Below are 21486 nucleotides of genomic sequence, written 5' to 3'. Positions count from 1 at the left end.
ACCAATCCAACAGACATATTTTTCACTTCTCTGACTTGACCTCTCAACAGAATTCCACTCTATTGATCATGTATGCCTAAAAGAAACATTTATTCCCCTAGCACACTCTCCTCCAACCTCTTAGACTATACATTCTCAGTTTCCTTAGCAGGCTCACCTTCCTCTAACAGGTCATTAAATGGTAATGTGATTCTATGCTCTACTGATTCCAGATTTCTTCTTTTCTCACTCTGTACTTTCTCACTAAGTAATCTCTTATATGTCCCAAATTCAATTAACACCTGAACCAAGTCTACTCACAAATTTAAATCTGCAACTTAAACTTTTTCCATTGAGCTCCAAACTTGTGTGTTGAAATATCCGTGTAACTTCTAGTTAGATATCACAAAAGACAGATAAAAGTCAACATAGGCCGGGCGCAGTGGCTCACGCCTGTAATCCCAGCACTTTGGGAGGCCCAGGTGGGTGGATCACGAGGTCAAGAGATTGAGACCATCCTGGTCAACATGGTGAAATCCTGTCTCTACTAAAAATACAAAAAATTAGCTGGGCATGGTGGTGAGTGCCTGTAATCCCAGCTACTCAGGAGGCTGAGGTAGGAGAATTGCCTGAACCCAGGAGGCGGAGGTTGCGGTGAGCCGAGATAGCACCATTGCACTCCAGCCTGGGTAACAAGAGTGAAACTCCGTCTCAAAAAAAAAAAAAAAAAAGTCAACATAATGCTGAATTCATAATTCCCAAACCTGGCCTTTTATCAGTTTCCCATTTCAATGAATGGTACTAATACCTCTGTTATACAAGCCAAACATCTGGAGGCCCAAGCATGCACTCACAATATAATCTAAGCTACAAGAAGGCAGGGGGATTTATTGGTTTTTTAACTCAAATTATTAAAATATTAAAATAAATACTATATATTAATGATGAAGTTAAGCAACACAGGAGCTATTAGACCTCATTTAAATAGTAAATACAAGGGAATGTATTTACTTGAACTATTGCTTTGTGCTAAGAAACCTCAAATGACACATAAGAAAAAAACGAAATTAATGTACTCAAATTTAACCCAAGTCATTCCAATTACAGGTAATATTTTAAACTCAGACTGATTTTAAGAATCTGTAGTTATCCTTATTTAAATACCAGAAAATTCTCAAAAACAACAGAAGAATACTATCTTGGGAGTTAAAAGGTACTTTCCTTTGCATCTTTCAAAAAGATTAATTTTTCCAATTATTTTATTTTGAAAACTAGTTTGTTGTAGTTATAAATAGCTCAGAGTGTTATACATAGAATATTTCACTTCTTAATAAAAACAAGTTCAAGAAAGGCTTAGTATGTGCCTAGAAATAAAAATGTATTATTTAATCTAGACATTACCAATTACCAAATCTTATAAATACCACCTCCAGGGCTTAATTTTTATCAATATGAATGTAAGTTAGAAATCTTAGGACCAAGTCTTTATTTCTACATAATAAGCTCTAGTCTGCTTGAGTTAATGATGCACCCATGAGAACTGTTGTACATTGGGAATTTTCAGAAGTTCACTAACTATTATATAAACAAATAATAAGCATAGAAGAATCAATAAGAAATAAACAACATATAAAACCACTGGCCATTGCAGCCATTGTGTAACTCCAAATATCAGACTTATAACCATGAAGATCTCTAATTAAGAGGCATCATCCAAACTACAGTTATTCATCTAAAAATTAAGAGTGGGTACTCACCAAAAACTGTACCAAAGGTTTAGCAAAATTATTAAAGGTAGAATAATAGCTCTTGTTATTTCAAATTGTATTTTTTATATTAAGCAGAATCATTTTCCTTCAATAAAAAGTTTAAAGATTGAGAATTTGAAAATCCCTTTAATCCCTTTGCTCCCAATGAATCCCCAGGGATTTTCAAAATAGCATGAGCCAGGACTGTGAGCCCTAGAAATACTAAGCGATTTGCTGAAGGTCAAGTGGTCAAGCAGTCGAAATTTAAATTAAGCTTTAATACAAAATTATTGCTATTAATCATTATGTTATTTTGCCTGCCTTGACTATTTCTTGCCAGACCCTGACCTCATATTTCCCAAGGACTCTTTCCAAACCACTCAAAAAGTAATGCTGTTTAAAGCCTGCTCAATAAATATATATTTAGTTGCTCCAATAATACAATAAACAGAGGACTTTCTGGTTTCATAATACAGATGTAATCCCTTGATTCAGAATGTATGTTCTAGGCCTGGCTTTGACTGTAACTCAGAGTTGAACCATAAACAACATATCTGTGCTTCTGGAAAATGAGATTTTTTTTTTTTGAGACAGAGTCTTGTTCTGTCGCCAGGCACCAGGCTGGAGTGCAGTGGCGCAATCTCGGCTCACTGCAACCTCTGCCTCCCGGGTTCAAGTAATTCTCCTGCCTCAGCCTCCCAAGTAGCTGGGACTACAGGCCACGCGCCACCACACCCAGCTAATTTTTGTATTTTTTAGTAGAGACGGGGTTTCACCATGTTGACCAGGATAGTCTTGATCTCTTGACCTTGTGATCCACCCACCTTGGCCTCCCAAAGTGCTGGGATTACAGGCATGAGCCACCACGCCCAGCCAAAATGAAAATATTTTATACTATCTTCCATCCCCGAAATATTATGACTCTCAGAGTAGTACTCAAAAACTTACTTGAATAAAAGGGGAGAAAGAATCAGCTTCTCTCTAAGTTAAGGCTCTCACCCATGACCAAAATTTTAATTTTTGAGAACTTTCTTGATAATTAAACAGAAGACAGGTACAAACTCCAGGTGGGTTGGATGGTGACCCCCATCCTGTTCACAAGATATTTTCACTAAGAACCTATGAATGTAACCTTTGTTGGAAAAAGGAGTTTTGCAGATTTAATTAAGTCAAGGGTCTCAACATGAGATCATCCAGGATTATTCAGGGGGCCCGAAATCAAATGACCAGTTTCCTCACAAGAAGACATAGAAGAGGAAGAAATACAGAAGAGAAAGTGATGTGAAGATGGAGACAGAGTGATGCAAGGTGATATGAAGAAGGAGACAGATTAGAGTGATGGGTTTACAAATCAAGGAAAGACAAGGATCTTCAGCAGCCACCAGAAGCTAGGATAGAGGCATGGAAAAATCCTCATTCAGAGCCTCCTGAAAAAATCAACTGTGGCAAAATCTTGATTTTGGACTTGTGGCCTCCAGAAAGGTGAAAGAAGAAATTTCTGTTGTTTTCAGTCACCAAATTTGTGGTAATTTTTTATGGAGGTCCTAGACAACTAATACATAGCTGACAAATAATCACTGCATATTTACCTTATAATTACAGCTACCTCAAATGTGCAAGAAAAGAAAAATCACCCTTACATGCAATATATTAATTAGGAAAATGGATTAAGAATTTCATGATTCATGTAAATTCCATGCAATAAAAATGTGCATATATGCATTTTTCTAATTGTTTCTTCTGTAGACACATGCATTTTTCAATCTTTTCATTTCTCATCCAATTTTTAGAACATTATCTCTAACTAAAGCAACACCTTGCCCCAAAATCCACTGTCAGACATATAGTTGTAGTCCCAAAGATATTTTTGCTCAGCAGGAGCCCTGATAATTCCAGGAAACCATACAGCAACATTTACAGCTCAGCAGTAGCAAGGTCACTGGATGATCTCCCTCTGGCTATTCACCCACCTACAGTGCAGTAACTGGAAAACTAGCTAACTTTCAATTTGCTTTCCTATCATCTATTTTCACAGTAATTAGCACATGTGGTTTGAAGTTTCTTCTCATATTTTGGAGTCCAGTATAGTTTCTGATAATAAGATATAAGCAAAGAAAGGACTTTAAAAAGCAACCACTTCCCAAGACAAAAATAAGTTGTTGGTCAATATACGTTTATGTAACTGGGCATTACTAAAATGAACAACATTAAAAATAAGTGTGAAAATTACTAGGCCATGATTTTTATTCTATCACATTTTTTTTTACAAAGCTATCATATAATAAAATGGTCTTAAATAGAATCATGGGTAGAAGGAATCTTCTGTGTTCAAGATGTTCTACTTCAGCTTTTTCACTTCATAATAAATGAGAAAATGAAGGTCAGAGGAGGTGAAGTGACTTGCCCCAATACACACAGAAGATGGCAAAGTAACTCTTTGCTTACTCTCTTTGTACTATACTAGGTTGCCTAGATTATATGCAGAAAGGCAACCAAATGCTGGGCATCAGTCATTCATTCAAAACCAATACCAGGATGCCCTCTCTCACCACTCCAATTCAACATAGTATTGAAAATTCTGGCCAGGGCAATCAATCAAGAGAAAGAAATACACGGTATTCAAACAGGAAAAGAAGTCAATTCTCTCTGTTTGCAGATAACATGATTGCATTTTGAGAAAACCCCATCATCTCAGCCCAAAATCTCCTTAAGCTAATACAAAACTTCAGCAAAGTCTCAGGATACAAAATCAATGAGCAAAAATCACAAGCATTCCTATACACCAGTAACAGACAAACACAGAATCAAATCATGAGTGAATTCCCATTCACAATTGCTGCAAAGAGAATAAAATACCTAGGAATACAACTTACAAGGGATATGAAGGACCTTTTCAGGGAAATCTATAAACCACTGCTCAAGGAAATAAGAAAGGATACAAACAAATGGAAAAACAATCCATGTTCATGGATAGGAAGAATCAATATCATGAAAATGGTCATATGACACAAAGTAATTTAAAGATTCAATGCTATTCCCAGCAAGCTACCACTGACTTTCTTCACAGGATTAGAAAAAACTACTTTAAATTTCATATGAAACCAAAAACGAGACCATACAGCCAAGACAATCCTAATCAAAAAGAACAAAGCTGGAAGCATCACGCTACCTGACTCCAAACTATACCAAAAGGCTACAGTAACCAAAACAGCATGGTACTGGTACCAAAACAGAGATATAGACCAATGGAACAGAACAGAGGCCTCAGAAATAATGCCACACATCAACAACCACCTGATCTTTGACAAACCTGACAAAAACAAGCAATGGGGAAAGGATTCCCTATTTAATAAATGGTGCTGGGAAAACTGGCTAGCCCTATGCAAAAAAAGCTAAGACAGGAGAATCACTTGAACTCAGGAGGTGGAGGCTGCAGTGAGCCGAGATGGCACAACCAGCCTGGGTGACAGAGCGAGGCCCTGTCTCAAAAAGAGAAGGAAGGGGAGCAGAAAAGGAGAAAAGAGGAGAAGAGGAGAAGTGAGGGAGGGGAGAGGAGGGAAAGTGGGGGAAGGAGGAGGGGGAGGAGAAAGGAAAGGGGAAGGGGAAGGGGAAGGGGAAGGGGAAGGGGAAGGAAGAAGAAAGAATTAATGAGTAGGGCCAGGCATGGAGGCTTATGCCTGTAATCCTTATACTTCCTTCAGGAGGCCTGGGCAGGAAGACTGCTTGAAGTCAAGAGTTTGAGACCAGCCTGGGCAATGAAACAAGACTCTGTCTCTACAAAAGATTTTTTTTAAGTTAAAAAATGTTTTTAAAAAAAGGTACCAATGGGTTAATATCTGCAATTGCTCCTCTGCTTAAGAATTATACATAGATTCAAAAAAAGCATCCATAAATTCTCTTGACGATATAAAGGTGCAAAAAACAAATAGCTAATTATTAGATATCTTAAAGCTTTAGAAATTCAAAGTTTTTAAAACAATAACTAGCCTTGGAACTAAAAGGCACTAATGAAATGCCTCATTCAGCCATATCTTTAAAAAGATTATCTTCAAAAACCAAATTATATATTTCTGTCTTTTCAAACAGTTCAAAATGTACATAGTTTGACTTTCTCTTGATGACTCAAGGCTACAAGACTCTGCTTTGTAATTACTTCTATCTGTATTTTGTATCTTTCTCCCCCAATATTTTAAAGTATTTTTAACGTGGAGATGAGGTCATATTTCTGGAACATTTTTTAATCAATGGGCTGTCTTATTCTATTACTATTCTGCTCATTCATAGAAAGCCTATCTCTAGAGAGTTATTCATTTCTTGATCACTAGACATTTTAGTGACTTCTGTTAAAATCAAAGGAAAAAATTCACCTCCTTCTTTGTAAACCCAATGCCTTAAAATGATCATGTACTTTATTTCTGTTAACTTAAATACAAACAAAAAGCCAACCATGCTTTGGGTGAAATAATGCAACAGATAAGCCATATAACCAAGGATTTCTGGGATTCTACTAAATAGTATCTTAGATGATGTCTAGATTTTAGCTAACAACATTTGGTGAGACAGGAAGTGACTTACAAGATGTGGCTTCATCTAATAAAGTATTTACACTTTGTTCCGTCACAATAACACATTCAGGAATACAGTCTATTTTTGTGCTTCTTTAATTAAAAAAAAATTTGGCATAGAGGGGCTTTAAAGCAGCCAATGCTTTTTTACTACCACAAACAAAACAAACAGTCTGTTTTTGCTAATTACTGCAGGATATATACCTTTATGACATTAGGAATATAGAAATACCTTATCCACTGTGATTGAGTAAAAAGGCTAAAAACCATTTCATACATTTCCTCTTTTCCAGCCCCCTCAGGGTTACTTACAGTCTATATCTGGGGGTAAATTTTCATCATATTCAATGTTCTTATATCGCTAAATATATAGATATCAATTAAAATAAAGTTTATACAAAACATTTTTAAATCTATAGAAAAATATAATAAGTAAACCATAAAGACTCTAGTGATTATTTGGCTAAAATATTAGATACAGATTAAAGCATTCACCTATCATTATCCTTTTGGTTTATTTTTTATTGTGACCATACTGTCTACTGCTCCTCATTCCCTCTCACGCTCTTCTTTAAGAAACGGGGTGGGGGAGGTCCCAAAATAACACAGTTGAAGAGGCAGCTCTGGAACACAGCTCCCAGCAAGAGAGACGCAGAAGCTGAGTGGTGTCCACAATTCCAAACAAGGTACCAGGTTCATTTTGTGGGTCTGGTTGGACAGTGGTATAAACCAAATAGGGCAAACTGAGGTAAGCTGGGGCACCGCCCCACCCAGGAGGTGCGTGCAACTGACCAGAGGACCAGGGGATCTCCCCCTCTGAGACTTCGGTTCGGATACAGTGCTCCACCCAAGCCCTCTACAACACACAGAACAGGAGATCTTCACCAGGCTGAAAAGCCTCAGTGAGCTGCCTGAAAAGGGCAGAACAGCAACTTCAGCCAGTGCTGTGGCTGCAGCATAGATCTAGGCAGAAGCACTGGCTGATGCCGAGAAAGCCAAAAAGCTCGTGGGACAGAGCTACCTGCCCCCAAGAAAGAAGGAGAACTGAAAACAGGGAAACAGGCCGTACAGCAGGACGGGTCTCCCCTAACAAAGCCTAGCAGGCTAAAAAACTCTCATTTCAGAGTTTCACACCCAGAACATCAGTTAGAGAGCAACCAGGAACAAAGGAGATCAGAGGGGAGCAACGGCAGCCATTGCAACAGCAGCCATTGCAACAGCAGCCATTGCAGAAGCCAGCCTAATATCCTGAGCCAGTATTAAGACGCAGGAAAAATATACAGCAGCTCCACTGAATCTGTAGCAGCCCAGCAGCACCTCTGCAAGCAGACAATGGAAAGCCCGCCTCCCCAAGCAGCTACCTGAGATCAAACTTACATAAATTCAGTAAGATGGGAAGAAACCAGTGCAAGAAGGATGAAAACATCAAAAACCAGAACGCCTCTCCCCCACCAGGAAATCACAACTCCTCATGAACAAGAGAACAAAGCAACATGGAGAACGAATTTGATGAACTGACAGAAGCAAGCTTCAGAAGGTGGGTAATAACAAGCATCTCTGAGATAAAGGAACATGTTCCAACCCAACAAAAGAAACTAAAAACCTTGAAAAAAGGTTAGATGAAATGCTAACTACAATAATCAGGTAACAGAAGAACAAAAACGACTTGATGGAGCTGAAAAACCTAACACAAGAACTTCGCAAAGTATACACGAGTTTCAATAGCCAAATAGATCAAGTAGAAGAAGCAATATCAGAGATTGAAGATCAACTCAATGAAATAAAACGAGAAGGCATGAAAAGAGAAAAAACAGTGAAAAGAAATGAAAGCCTCTAAGAAATATGGGATTATGTGACAAGACCTAATCTATAATTGATCAGTGTACTGGAAGAAGATGGGGAGGAATGAATACAAGCTGTAAAAACCTCTTCAGGATATTATCCAGGAGAAGTTCCCCAACCTAGTAAGGCAGGCCAACATTCAAATACAGGAAATACACAGAACACCACAATGACACTCCTCTAGAAAAGTAACCTCAAGGCACATAATTGTCAGATTCACTAAGGTTGAAACAAAGGAAAAAATGCTAAGGGTAACCAGAGAGAGAGGTCGGGTCACACACAAAGGGAAGCCCATCAGACACAGTGGATCTCTCGGCAGAAACCCTACAAGCCAGAAGAAGACAGTGGGGGCCAACACTCAACATCCTTAAATAAAAGAACTGGTTTTTTTTTTGCATTTTAGGTTTTGGGGTACATGTAAAGAACATGCAAGATTGTTGCATCGGTGCATATGTGGCAGTGTGATTTGCTGCCTTCCTCCCCTTCGCCTATATGTGGCATTTCTCCCCATGCTACCTCTCCCCAACTCCCGACCCCCTGCTGTCCCTCCCCTATTTCCCCCCAACAGACCCCAGTGTGTAGTGCTCCCCACCCTGTGTCCATGTGTCCTCATTGTTCAATACCCGCCTATGAGTGAGAACATGAGGTGTTTGATTTTGTGTTCTTGTGTCAGTTTGCTGAGAATGATGGTTTCCAGGTTCATCCATGTCCCTACAAAGGATGCGAACTCATCATTTTTGATGGCTGCATAATATTCCATGGTGTATATGTGCCACATTTTCCCTGTCCAGTCTATCATCAATGGGCATTTGGGTTGGTTCCAGGTCTTTGCTATTGTAAACTGCGCTGCAATGAACATTCATATGCATGTGTCCTTATAGTAGAACGATTTATAATCCTTTGGATATATACCCAGTAATGGGATTGCTGGGTCAAACGGAATTTCTATTTCTAGGTCCTTGAGGAATCGCTACACTGTCTTCCACAATGGTTGAACTAATTTACACTCCCACCAACAGTGTAAAAGTGTTCCTATTTCTTCACATCCTCTCCAGCATCTGTTGTCTCCAGGGTTTTTGATGATCACCATTCTAAATGGGGTGAGATGGTATCTCAATGTAGTTTTGATTTGCATTTCTCTAATGACCAGTGATGATGAACATTTTTTCATATGTTTGTTGGCCTCATATATGTCTTCTTTTGTAAACTGTCTGTTCATATCCTTTGCCAACTTTTGGATGGATTTGTTTATTTTTTTCTTGTAAATCTGTTTTAGTTCTTTCTACGTGCTGGATATTAGCCCTTTGTCAGATGGGTAGATTACAAAAATTTTTTCCCATTCTGTTGGTTGCCGATTCACTTTAATGACTGTATCTTTTGCCGTGCAGAAGCTGTGGACTTTGATTAGGTCCCATTTGTCTATTTTGGCTTTTGCTGCCAATGCTTTTCGTGTTTTGGTCATGAAGTCCTTGCCTACGCCTATGTCCTGAATGGTTTTGCCTAGATTTTCATATAGGGCTTTTATGGTGTTAGGTCTTATGTTTAAGTCTTTAATCCATCTGGAGTTAATTTTAGTGTAAGGTGTCAGGAAGGGGTCCAGTTTCTGCTTTCTGCATATGGCTAGCCAGTTTTCCCAACACCACTTATTAAACAGGGAATCCTTTCCCCATTGCTTGTTTTTATCAGGTTTGTCAAAGATTGGATGGTTGTAGATATGTTGTATTGCCTCCGAGGCCTCTGTTCTGTTCCATTGGTCTATATCTCTGTTTTGGTATCAGTACCATGCTGTTTTGATTACTGCAGCCTTGTAGTATAGTTTGAAGTCCAGTAGTGTGATGCCTCCCACTTTCCTCTTTTTGCTTAGAATTGACTTGGCTATGCGGGCTCTCTTTTGGTTCCATATGAAGTTTAGGGTGGTTTTTTCCAGTTCTGTGAAGAAGGTCATTGGTAGCTTGATGGGGATAGCATTGAATCTGTAAATTACTTTGGGCAGTATGGCCATTTTCACGATATTGATTCTTCCTAACCATGAACATGGAATGTTTCTCCATCTGTTTGTGTCCTCTCTTATTTCGTTGAGCAGTGGTTTGTAGTTCTCCTTGAAGAGGTCCTTGATGTTCCCTGTTAGTTGTATTCCTAGGAATTTTATTCTCTTTGTAGCAATTGTGAATGACAGTTCATTCTTGATTTGGCTCTCTTTAAGTCTGTTATTGGTGTATAGGAATGCCTGTGATTTTTGCACATTGATTTTGTACCCTGAGACTTTGGTGAAGTTGACTATCAGTTTCAGGAGATTTGGGGCTGAGATGATGGGGTCTTCTAGATATACAATCATGTCATCTGCAAATAGAGACAATTTGACTTCCTCCTTTCCTATTTGAATAGCCTTTATTTCTTTTCCTTGCCTGAATGCTCTGGCTAGAACTTCCAGTACTATATTGAATAGCAGTGGTGAGAGAGGGCATCCTTGTCTAGTGCCAGATTTCAAAGGGAATGCTTCCAGTATTTGCCCATTCAGTGTGATATTGGCTGTTGTTTGTTGTAAATAGCTTTTATTATTTTGAGATATTTTCTGTCAATACCTAGTTTATTGAGGGCTTTTAGCATAAAAGGCCATTGAATTTTGTCGAAGACCTTCTCTGCATCAATTGAAATAATCATGTGGTTTTTGTCTTTGGTTCTGTTTATGTGGTGAATTACATTTATACACTTGCACGTGTTGAACCAGCCTTGCACCCCCGGGATGAATCCTACTTGATCATGCTGGATAAGCGTTTTGATGTGCTGTTGTAATCGGCTTGCCAGTATTTTATTGAAGATTTTTGTATCTATGTTCATCATGGATACTGGCTTATAGTTTTCTTTTCTTGTTGAGTCTCTGCCGGGTTTTGGTATCAGGATGATGTTGGTCTCATAAAATGATTTGGGAAGGATTCCCTCTTTTTGGATTATTTGGAATAGTTTCAGTAGGAATGGTACCAGCTACTCTTTGTATGTCTGGCAGAATTTGGCTGTGAACCCATCTGGACCTGGGCTTTTTTGAGGTGGTAGGCTCTTAATTGCTGCCTCGACTTCAGACCTTGTTATTGGTCTATTCAGGGTTTCGAATTCTTCCTGGTTTAGGCTTGGGAGGAGGCAACTGTCCAGGAATTTATCCATTTTTTCCAGGTTTCCTAGTTTATGTGCATAGAATTGTTTGTAATAATCTCATGATGGTTTGTATTTCTGTGGAATCTGTGGTGATATCCCCTTTATCATTTTTTATTGCATCTATTTGGTTATTCTCTCTTTTCTTTTTTATTAATCTGGCTAGTGGTCTATTTTGTTGATCTTTTGAAAAAACCAGCTCCTGGATTTATTGATTTTTTGAAGGGTTTTTCGTGTCTCTATCTCCTTCAGTTATGCTCTGATCTTACTTATTTCTTGTCTTCTGCTAGGTTTTGAGTTTTTTTTTATCTTGCTCCTCTAGCTCTTTCAATTTTGACGGTAGAGTGTCAATTTTAGATCTCTCCTTGCTTCTCATGTGGGCACTTATTGCTATATATTTTCCTCTAGAGACTGCTTTAAATGTGTCCCAGAGATTCTGGTATGTTGTGTCTTTGTTTTCGTTGGATTCAAAGAACATCTTTATTTCTACCTTCATTTCATTGTTTATCCAGTCAACATTCAAGAGAAAGTTGTTCAGTTTCCATGAAGCTGTGTGGTTCTGGGTTTGTTTCTGAATTCTGAGTTCTAACTTCATTGCACTATGGTCTGAGAGACTGTTATGATTTCCGTCCTTTTGTATATGCTAAGGAGTGATGTACTTCCAATTATGTGGTCAATTTTAGAGTAGGTGTGATGTGGTGCTGAGAAGAATGTATATTCAGTGGATTTGGGGTGGACAGTTCTGTAAATGTCTATTAGGTTTGCTTGGTCCAGGTCTGAGTTCAAGTCCTGGATATCTTTGTTAATTTTCCATCTCGTTGATCTGTCTAATATTGACAATGGGGTGTTAAAGTCTCCCACTATTATTGTGTGGGAGTCTAAGTCTCTTTGTAAGTTATTAAGAACTTGCCTTATGTATCTGGGTGCTTCTGTATTAGGTGCATATATATTTAGGATCGTTAGCTCTTCTTGTTGCATTGATCCTTTTACCATTATGTAATGTCCTTCTTTGTCTCTTTTGATCTTTGTTGCTTTAAAGTCTATTTTATCAGAGATGAGAATTCACGGAAGTTTCTTATTACCCACCTTCTGAAGCCTGATTCTGTCATTTTATCACACTCATTCTCCATCCACTCTTGTTCCCTTGCTGATGAGGAGTTGTGATCCCTTGTAGGAGGAGAGGTGTTCTCATTTCGGGTGCTTTCATCCTTTTTGCGCTGGTTTCTTCCCATCTTTGTGGATTTATCCACCTGTCATCTTTGTAGTTGCTGACTTTCTGATTGGGTCTCTGAGTAGACGTCCTGTTTGTTGATGATGAAGTTATTTCTGTTTCTTAGTTTTCCTTTTAACAGTCTGGCCCCTCTGCTGTAGGACTCCTGAGGTCTACTCCAGGCCCTGCTTGACTGGGGATGACCAGTAGCAGCTGCAGAACAGTAAAGCTTGCTACCAGTTTCTTCTTCTGCTTTGTCCCAGAAGGATAGCTGCCAAATGTCAGTCTGAGCTCTCCCTTATGAGGTGACTCTTTGGATATATGGGGGTCAGGAAGCTGCTTGAGGAAACAGTCTGTCCTTTATAGGAGCTCAAGTGCTGAGCTGTGAGCTCTGTTGTTCATTCAGAGCTGCTGGGCAGGTACGTTTAAGTCTGCTGCAGCAGAACTCATAAACCCCTTTTTTTTTTCCCAGGTGTTCTGTCCCGGGGAGTTAGGGCTTTATTTATGAGTTTCCACTGTGCTGTTGCCTTTTTTTTTTCAGGGCTGCCCGGCCCAGCAAGGAGGCAGTCTAATCACTGTCTTCCTGCAGAGGCTTCACTGAGCTGCTGTGGGCTCCGCCCAGCTCCCGTATGAACTTCCCTGCAGTCCTGTTTATATGGATATAGTTAGAACTGCCTCAGCAATGGTGGCCCGCCTCTGTAATGACGAACTCTCTCTGTAATGGCGGGTTGCCTCGGCAAAGGCAGGCTGCCTCAAGCAAGGCAGACTGCCTCCATAGTGGTGGAGTGTCTCGGTAATGGCGGACACCCCTCCCCCAGAGAGCTGGACTGTCCCAGGTTCAGCTGTGCTTGCTGTGAAACTCTCAACCCAGAGCGTTTCCAATTGCTGTTTTTTTGTTTTTGTTTTGGTGTTTGTTTTTCTGGGGCTGGGACCAGCCGGGCCTGATCACCTGGCTCCCTGCCTCAGAGCCTTTTGTTTTTTAGTTGAATGGTTGGCTCTATCCCAGGTGTTCTGGTCTCCTGTTGAAAAGGCACCGGGATCTGTGTGACTTCCTGTGTGGCGACCCACTGCGCTGGCTGAAACAGCAGCTCTGAGATTCGTGGAGCTTTTTGCCCGGGAATCTCCTGGCCTGGCTCCCTGTTTCAGTCCCCCATTTTTTTTTTTAATCAGATGAATGAGCGACTCTGCCTTCCCAGAGCCTCCCGGAGCTCCCCTTGCTGGCTAAGGGGGGACCCAGTCCCGTTTACTCTGCTCCGGGAACTGCTGTGCCGCCCAAAACAGCCACACTGGCGACCCGTGGGGCTCCTCCACCAGGGAATCTCCTGGTCTGTGGGCAATAAAAATCCGTCTGGAAATGTGGCGTCCACTCATCCTCTGCGCTTTCACTGGGAGCTGCAATCCTGAGCTGCTCCTAACCGGCCATCTTGGATCTTCCCCAATAAAAGAACTTTTAACCCAAAATTTCACATCCAGCCAAACTAAGTTTCATAAATGAAGGAGAAATAAAATTCTTTACAGAAAAACAATTGCTGAGAGATTTCATCAATACCAGACCTGCCCGACAACAGCTCCTGAAGGAAGCACTAAATACAGAAAGGAAAAACCAAATCCAGCCACTGCAAAAATGAACCAAATGGTAAAGACCAACAACGTGATGAAGAAATTATGCCAACCTAAGGGCAAAACAACCCACCAGTAACAAAATGGCAGGATCAAATTCACACATAACAATATTGACATTAAATGTAAATGGACTAAATGCCCCAATCAAAAGACACAGACTGGCAAACTGGATAAAAAGACAAGAACCATCAGTGTGCTATATTCAGGAGACCCATCTCATGTGCAAAGACACACATAGACTCAAAATAAAGGAATGGAAGAATATTTACCAAGGAAATGGGGGAGCAAAAAAAAGCAGGGGCGGCAATCCTAGCGTCTGATAAAACGGACTTTAAACCAACAAAAATCAAAGAGACAAGCATTACATAATAGTAAAGGATCAATAAAACAAGAAGAGCTAACTATTCTAAATATATATGCACCCAATACAGGAGCACCCAGATACATAAAGCAACTCCTTAATGACCTACAAAGAGACTTAGACTCCTGAACAATAATAATGGAAGGCTTTAACACTCCATTGTCAATATTAGACAGATCAAGGAGACATAAAATCAACAAGGAAATCCCAGACTTGAATTCAGATCTTGAACAAATGAATTTAATAGACATTTACAGAACTCTTAACCCAAAATCCGTAGAATATACATTCTTCTCAGCACCACATCGCACCTACTCTAAAATCGACCACATAATTGGAAGTAAATCACTTCTCAGCAAATGCAAAAGAACAGAAATCATAACAAACAGTGTCTCAGAACACAGTGCAATCAAATTAGAACTCAGGATTAAGAAACTCACTCAAAACTGCACAACTTCATGGAAACAGAACAACTGGCTCCTGAATGTCAACAGTATAAGAAATGAAATGAAGGCAGAAATAAAGATGTTCTTCAAAACCAACAAGAATGAAGACACAACATACTAGAATCTCTGGGATACATTTAAAGCAGTGTCTACAGGGAAATTCATAGCAATAAATGCCCACATGAGAAGCAAGGAAAGATCTAAAATCAACACCCTATCATCAAAATTGAAAGAGCTAGAGGAGCAAGATGAAAGAAACTCAAAAGCTAGCAGAAGACAAGAAATAACTAAGATTAGAGCAGAACTGAAGGAGATAGAGACACAAAAAATCCTTCAAAAAAAAAAAAATCAACAAATCCAGGAGTTGTTTTTTTTTAAAGATCAACAAAATAGATAGACCGCTAGCCAGACTAATAATAAAAAAGAAAAGAGAGAAGAATCAAATAGATTCAATAAAAAACGATAAAGGGGATATCACCACAGATTCCACAGAAATACAAACTACCATCAGAGATTACTACAAACAGCTCTATACACAAACCAGTAAATCTGAAAGAAATAAATAAATTCCTGGACACTTGCACTCTCCCAAGACTAAACTAGGAAGAATTTGAAACCCTGAATAGACCAATAACAAGGGCTGAAGTCCAGGCAGCAATTAATATCCTACCAACCAAAAAAAGTCCAGGTCCAGAAGGGTTTACAGCTGAACTCTACCAGATGTAAAAAGAGGAGCTGGTACCACTCCTTCTGAAACTCTTCCAAACAATACAAAAAGAGGGCATCCTCCGCAACTCATTTAATGAGACCAACATCATCCTGATATCAAAATCCAGCAGAGACTCAAATAAAAAAGAAAACTTCAGGCCAATATCCATGATGAACACAGATACAAAAATCTTCAATAAAATACTGGCAAGCCAATTGAAACAGCACATCACAAAGCTTATCCATCACAATCAAGTAGGATTCATCCCGGGGATGCAAGGCTGATTCAACATAAGCAAGTCTATAAATGTAATCCATCACATAAACAGAACCAAGACAAAAACCACATGATTATCTCAATTGATGCAGAGAAGGCCTTCGACAAAAATCCAACAGCCCTTTATGCTAAAAACCCTCAATAAACTAGGTATCGACTGAACGTATCTCAAAACAATGAAAGCTATTTATGACAAACCCACAGCCAATATCATACTGAAAGGGCAAAACCTGGAAGCATTCCTTTTGAAATCTGGCACTAAACAAGGATGCCCTCTCTCACCACTCCTATTTAATATAGTATTGGAAGTTCTAGCCAGAGCAATCAGGCAAGAAAAAGAAATAAATGATATTCAATTAGGAAAGGAGGAAGTCAGACTGTCTCCATTTGCAGATGACATGATTGTATATTTAGAAGACCTCATTGTCTCAGCCCAAAAGGTCCTGAAACTGATAATAACTTCAGCAAAGTCTCAGGATACAAAATCAATGTGCAGAAATCACAAGCATTCCTAAACACCAATAACAGACTAACAGAGAGCCAAATCATGAGCAAACTCCTATTCACAATTGCTACAAAGAGAATAAAATACCTAGGAATACATCTCAAAGGATGTAAAGGACCTCTTCAAGGAGAACTACAAACCACTGTTCAACGAAATGAGAGGACACAAACAGATGGAGAAACATTCCATGCTCATGGTTAGGAAGAATCATGTGCAGAAAGCAGAAGTGGACTTCTTCCTAACACCTTACACTAAAATTAATTCCAGATGGATTAAAGACTTAAACATAAGACCTAACACCATAAAAGCCTAGAAGAAAACCTAGGCAGAACCATTCAGGACACAGGCGTAGGCAAGGACTTCATGACTAAAACACTAAAAGCATTGGCAACAGAAGCCAAAATCCACAAATGGGATCTAATTAAACTCCAGAGCTTCTGTACAGCAAAAGAAATAATCATTATAGAGTTGGCCGGCAACCAACAGAATGGGAAAAAATTTTTGCAATCTACCTATCTGACAAAGGGCTTATATCCAAAATCTACGAAGAACTAAAACAGATATACAAGAAAAAAACAAACAACCCCATCAAAAAGTGAGTGAAGGATATGAACAAACACTTTTCAAAAGAAGACATTTATGCAGCCAACAAACACATGAAAAAACCTCATCATCACTGGTCATTAGAGAAATGCAAATCAAACCACATTGAGATACCATCTCACGCCAGTTAGAATGGTGATCATTACAAAATCTGGAGACAACAGATGCTGGAGAGGATGTGGAGAAATAGGAACACTTTTATACTGTTGGTGGGAGTGTAAATTAGTGCAACCATTGTGGAAGACAGTGTGGCAATTCCTCAAGGACCTAGAAATAGAAATACCTTTCGACCCAGCAATCCCATTACTGGGTATATATCCAAAGAATTATAAAATGTTCTGTTATAAAGACACATGCACATGTATGTTCACTGCAGCACTGTTTACAATAGCAAAGAATTGGAACTAACCCTAATGTCCATCAAAGATAGACTGGATAAAGAAAACGTGGCACATATACACCATGGAATACTACACAGCCATAAAAAACGATGAGTTCGTGTCCTTCATAGGGACATGGATGAATCTGGAAACCATCATTCTCAGTAAACTGGCACAAGAACAGAAAACCAAACACCCCATGTTCTCACTCATAGGCGGATGTTGGAAAATGAGAACATGTGGACACAAGGAGGGGAGCATCACACACTCCTGTCAGCTGGAGGGGGCAGGGTTAGGGGAGGGACAGTAGGGAGTGGGGAGAAATACCAGATATAGGTGATGCAGGATGAGGGTGGTAAACAACCTTGCCATGTATGCACCTATGCAACAATCCTGCATGATCTGCACATGTACCCCAGAACCTAAACTACAATAAAAAAAAAAAGATCAAAAACCATTTATATATATATAAGATTTAGATAAATATATATATGTATATGTACATATATTAAACAGTTTATATACATATATATGTATGCATGTATATGCTTTCAAGGGAGATGCTATATAAAAATTATACCGTTCATAGCCAGAATAAATCTTTTGCTAGAAATTAATTAGAAACTGAGCATCCAAAGCAATACCTAAAATTAAACAATCAGAAAGGGCAATGTGAAATACAATTACCTGATTTTCTCTGAATATATCTAATAGCCATTAAAATCAATTCCTTACAGTATTTGTTTTATTCCTATAAAAAGCTGAATCCTATAATACATTTCAAGAACTCAAGAATTTATTTTCATACATACTATTATTACATCACTAAACACTGAAATATATACATAACTTTAAAATATTTTGTCACATGATTGCCAATCAGCAGCAGTAAAAACTTCCTAAAAATTCAATCAGAAAGTAGGGAGCTGGCAGGAGGTAAAGTACCAGGCCTTCAAAATACAGATATTTAAAAAAGCAAGGTATGATAGCCAGATTTTAAAATCCACCATAACATCTAACTGATGCACTAGAATTTTTCTACCTTCATAAACTTATTGCCACAAGAAGCCCCTGTGTTTGGGAGCAAGTAACTTCTAAAACAGGAACAAACAAACTACAACGATGAAACTAGCAGTACTATGCTAAGTCATATTATCTATTTTCACCAAAACTTTACTTAGTCTTTCAGTTAGCGTTGCTTTCAGCTACTATGGCAGAAATATGTCTAACATTAACCTACATAAATAAGGTTTTATGTCACTCATGAAATGAATTTTGCAAAGTAAGCAGAGTTGGTACCAGTTACTCAACAGAAACAAGAACACAAGAGCCTTCTTCCGTCTTTCTTAGAAAAAGTATCTTGATCTAAATTTTCTTATCAACCACCATCCCTCAATCAACACTATTTTAGATCAATAAATATAGAAACTAAAGTTTTGGATGGGTCTTCCACATGACTGCTAAAGTCATTCCAAATTGCCCAAAGGTAGAAAAGAAGACTAAATCAGAGAGCACATGCATTGATGAATAAAGAGGAATGAACAGAATTTCCAAAGATTTCAACAATGAGAAGGGATAGAATGCAGTACAACCAAGCTCCACAGCCTTAAAAAACAAAGACTTTCACATGAGGGTAATGGAATAATAAAACCCACATTAAGAGCCACTTTTCAACGTTGAATTACATGGTATATGGGAGAATGAGCAATCTTCTATTGAAAAGAAGTTTGCTTACCAGAATGAGCTTTCAAAGGCCAAATTTTAAAATTCTTAGAAAATGGAAAGTTGTATGATAAAAGGTGAGGGAAGTGAAAGCCCAATAAAGAATGGATCTACCATTTATAATACAGTATCAATATGACACACTACTTGGAGGGAACAGATGGCCCAGAAAAGCAGCATGAGGGGCGATGACTTACCAGAAAACTAGATCTAGACTAGTCCCATCTCCAGAGGATTGTCAGTTTCTGTTAAAAGGACAACTCTGCCTAAAATACACTCTTGTGAGTCAGTATGTACCTTATGGTGGTAAGAAGTCACTGAAAAAATAATGAATACCAGAAAATAAAAACAAAAGATGTCAGAACATCTCTATAAAACACAGAGGCTAAATAGTAACTCCATGAGAATACAAAGGGTTTCTATGATCAATTCAGGTGTGGAATCACCACATAAGCTAGTATGTGTGACTGAATATGTATGTCTCCAAATAAGTGTAGTTAACATCTGGCTAAGCAGACTGATAATGAGAAATATTTAAAAGTCTATTTTTAGGTTTATCAGGAAGTCTCATTATACTTAGGACAGCATTAGCTAATAACCAAAGATAAAGCATCAAGGCTATGAGTAGAAGTTCATAATTATGAGAGTTCAATTAAGTATATACTTGTTGAATTAAAAAAAATTTCAAGAGTCAGTGTGCAGTATATACTTGTTGAATTGTTTTAAAATTTCAAGAGTCAATGTGCATCCCTATATGTAATGTATGGTGGCTGATAGCCATCAAAGCAAAAACTCTTATTCCATTTACTCTAAATAAAATTTACATAAATAATAAAAATAATAAAATTGTAACCTTTTCTACTTTGAACATATATCATAGAACTAATATAAAAGAAGAAGTTAATAAAATGTAAGAGGATTAAGAACAATTTCAAAAATAAATAAAAAGTACACAATTGATTTGAAAAGACAATGATGGTATATATAAAAGAATAAAAATGTACACAGAAAAATATTAAAGAAGAAATTATTAAAGAAGAAATATATATATTTTTAATAATTTTAATAAAATTATTAAAGAATACATATTTTTAATAATTTTAATAAAAATTATTAAAGAATATATATATATATATATATATATATATATATATATATATGTATGTATCAGAGACTGAAGAGTAAAAAGAAAGTAAGATTGGAAACAACCCCAATGCCCATCAATGATAAAATGGATAAAGAAAATGTGGTATATATACACCATGGAATACTATGCAGCCATAAAAAACAATGAGTTCATGTCCTTTGCAGGGACGTGGATGAAACTGGAAACCATCATTCTCAGCAAACTGACACAAGAACAGAAAACCAAACACTGCATGTTCTCACTCATAAGTGAGTGTTGAACAATGAGAACCCCCAGACACAGGGAGGGGAACAACGCACACTGGGCCTGGGGGGTGGGGGGCTAGAGAAGGAATAGCAGGGGGTGGGGAAATTGGGGAGGGATAGCATTAGCAGAAATACCTAATGTCGATGACAGGGTGATGGATGCAGCAAACCAGCACCATGACCTGTGTATACCTATGTAACAAACCTGCACGGTCTGCACGTGTACCCTAGAACTTCAAGTATAAGAAATAAATTTTTTTTAAGTGAGACTTCTTTTAAAGTTAAAAAATATTAAGTTGTACAATTCACTAGCTAGCTCTGTGAGTCATTAATTATCTCAGGCTTCAGAGACATTATTATGTATAAAATCATAAATTGGACAAGATGATCCCAATGGATTCAATATCTTCTAATATTTTTATAAATCTATAAGCCAGATAACACAAAACTTATGCACACAAGTAATGGTCCTTATACTTACAAACAGTATTTATCCAACAATATAGGACGCATATTTAGAACACCATAACCCAAATACTGGATGTGGTAACATTAAAAAAAGAATTGTTTATGTATTTCAACTCTCCTGAAAATAAAGAAAATATATAATGGCATTTACAGTTCTTATTTGAAGGCCAGAATTAGCTTTTCCTAATATAGCGAATCTAGAAAAAGAAAGCCTAAAAAAGAGATGCATTAAATAAGGGATTCAGAGAATGCAGGCAATTAAGTTTTAATTGAAAAATGACATGCAAATATAACTCTTTACCAACACAACAGATTTAAAATAGAGCTATATTCCTATTAGTAAGAGAAATTATATTTTATACATTAAAAGATTAAGGAATTAGTGTATTCCAAGTTACTAAATTAAACCATAAACACTGATAATAAAATTAGCATTGAACATATCATAATGAAAACCTTTACCATTGTCACCAACTATTAAATACCTATGTTCAAGAAAAATATTATTAT

At 38.0% G+C, this 21486-nt stretch overlaps 1 protein-coding gene across 6 annotated transcripts in view; it reads right to left on the bottom strand.

Moving 5' to 3' along the window:
- FER (FER tyrosine kinase) overlaps positions 1 to 21486 on the bottom strand; it is a 520940-nt gene that overhangs the window by 297636 nt on the left and 201818 nt on the right. The window lies entirely within an intron of this gene.

This window comes from Aotus nancymaae, unplaced genomic scaffold (genome assembly GCF_030222135.1).
Source record: "Aotus nancymaae isolate 86718 unplaced genomic scaffold, 86718_ANA_hifiasm-v0.15.2.pri h1tg000014l, whole genome shotgun sequence".
NCBI lineage: Eukaryota > Metazoa > Chordata > Mammalia > Primates > Aotidae > Aotus > Aotus nancymaae.
This window is presented reverse-complemented; position numbering and strand designations above follow the sequence as displayed.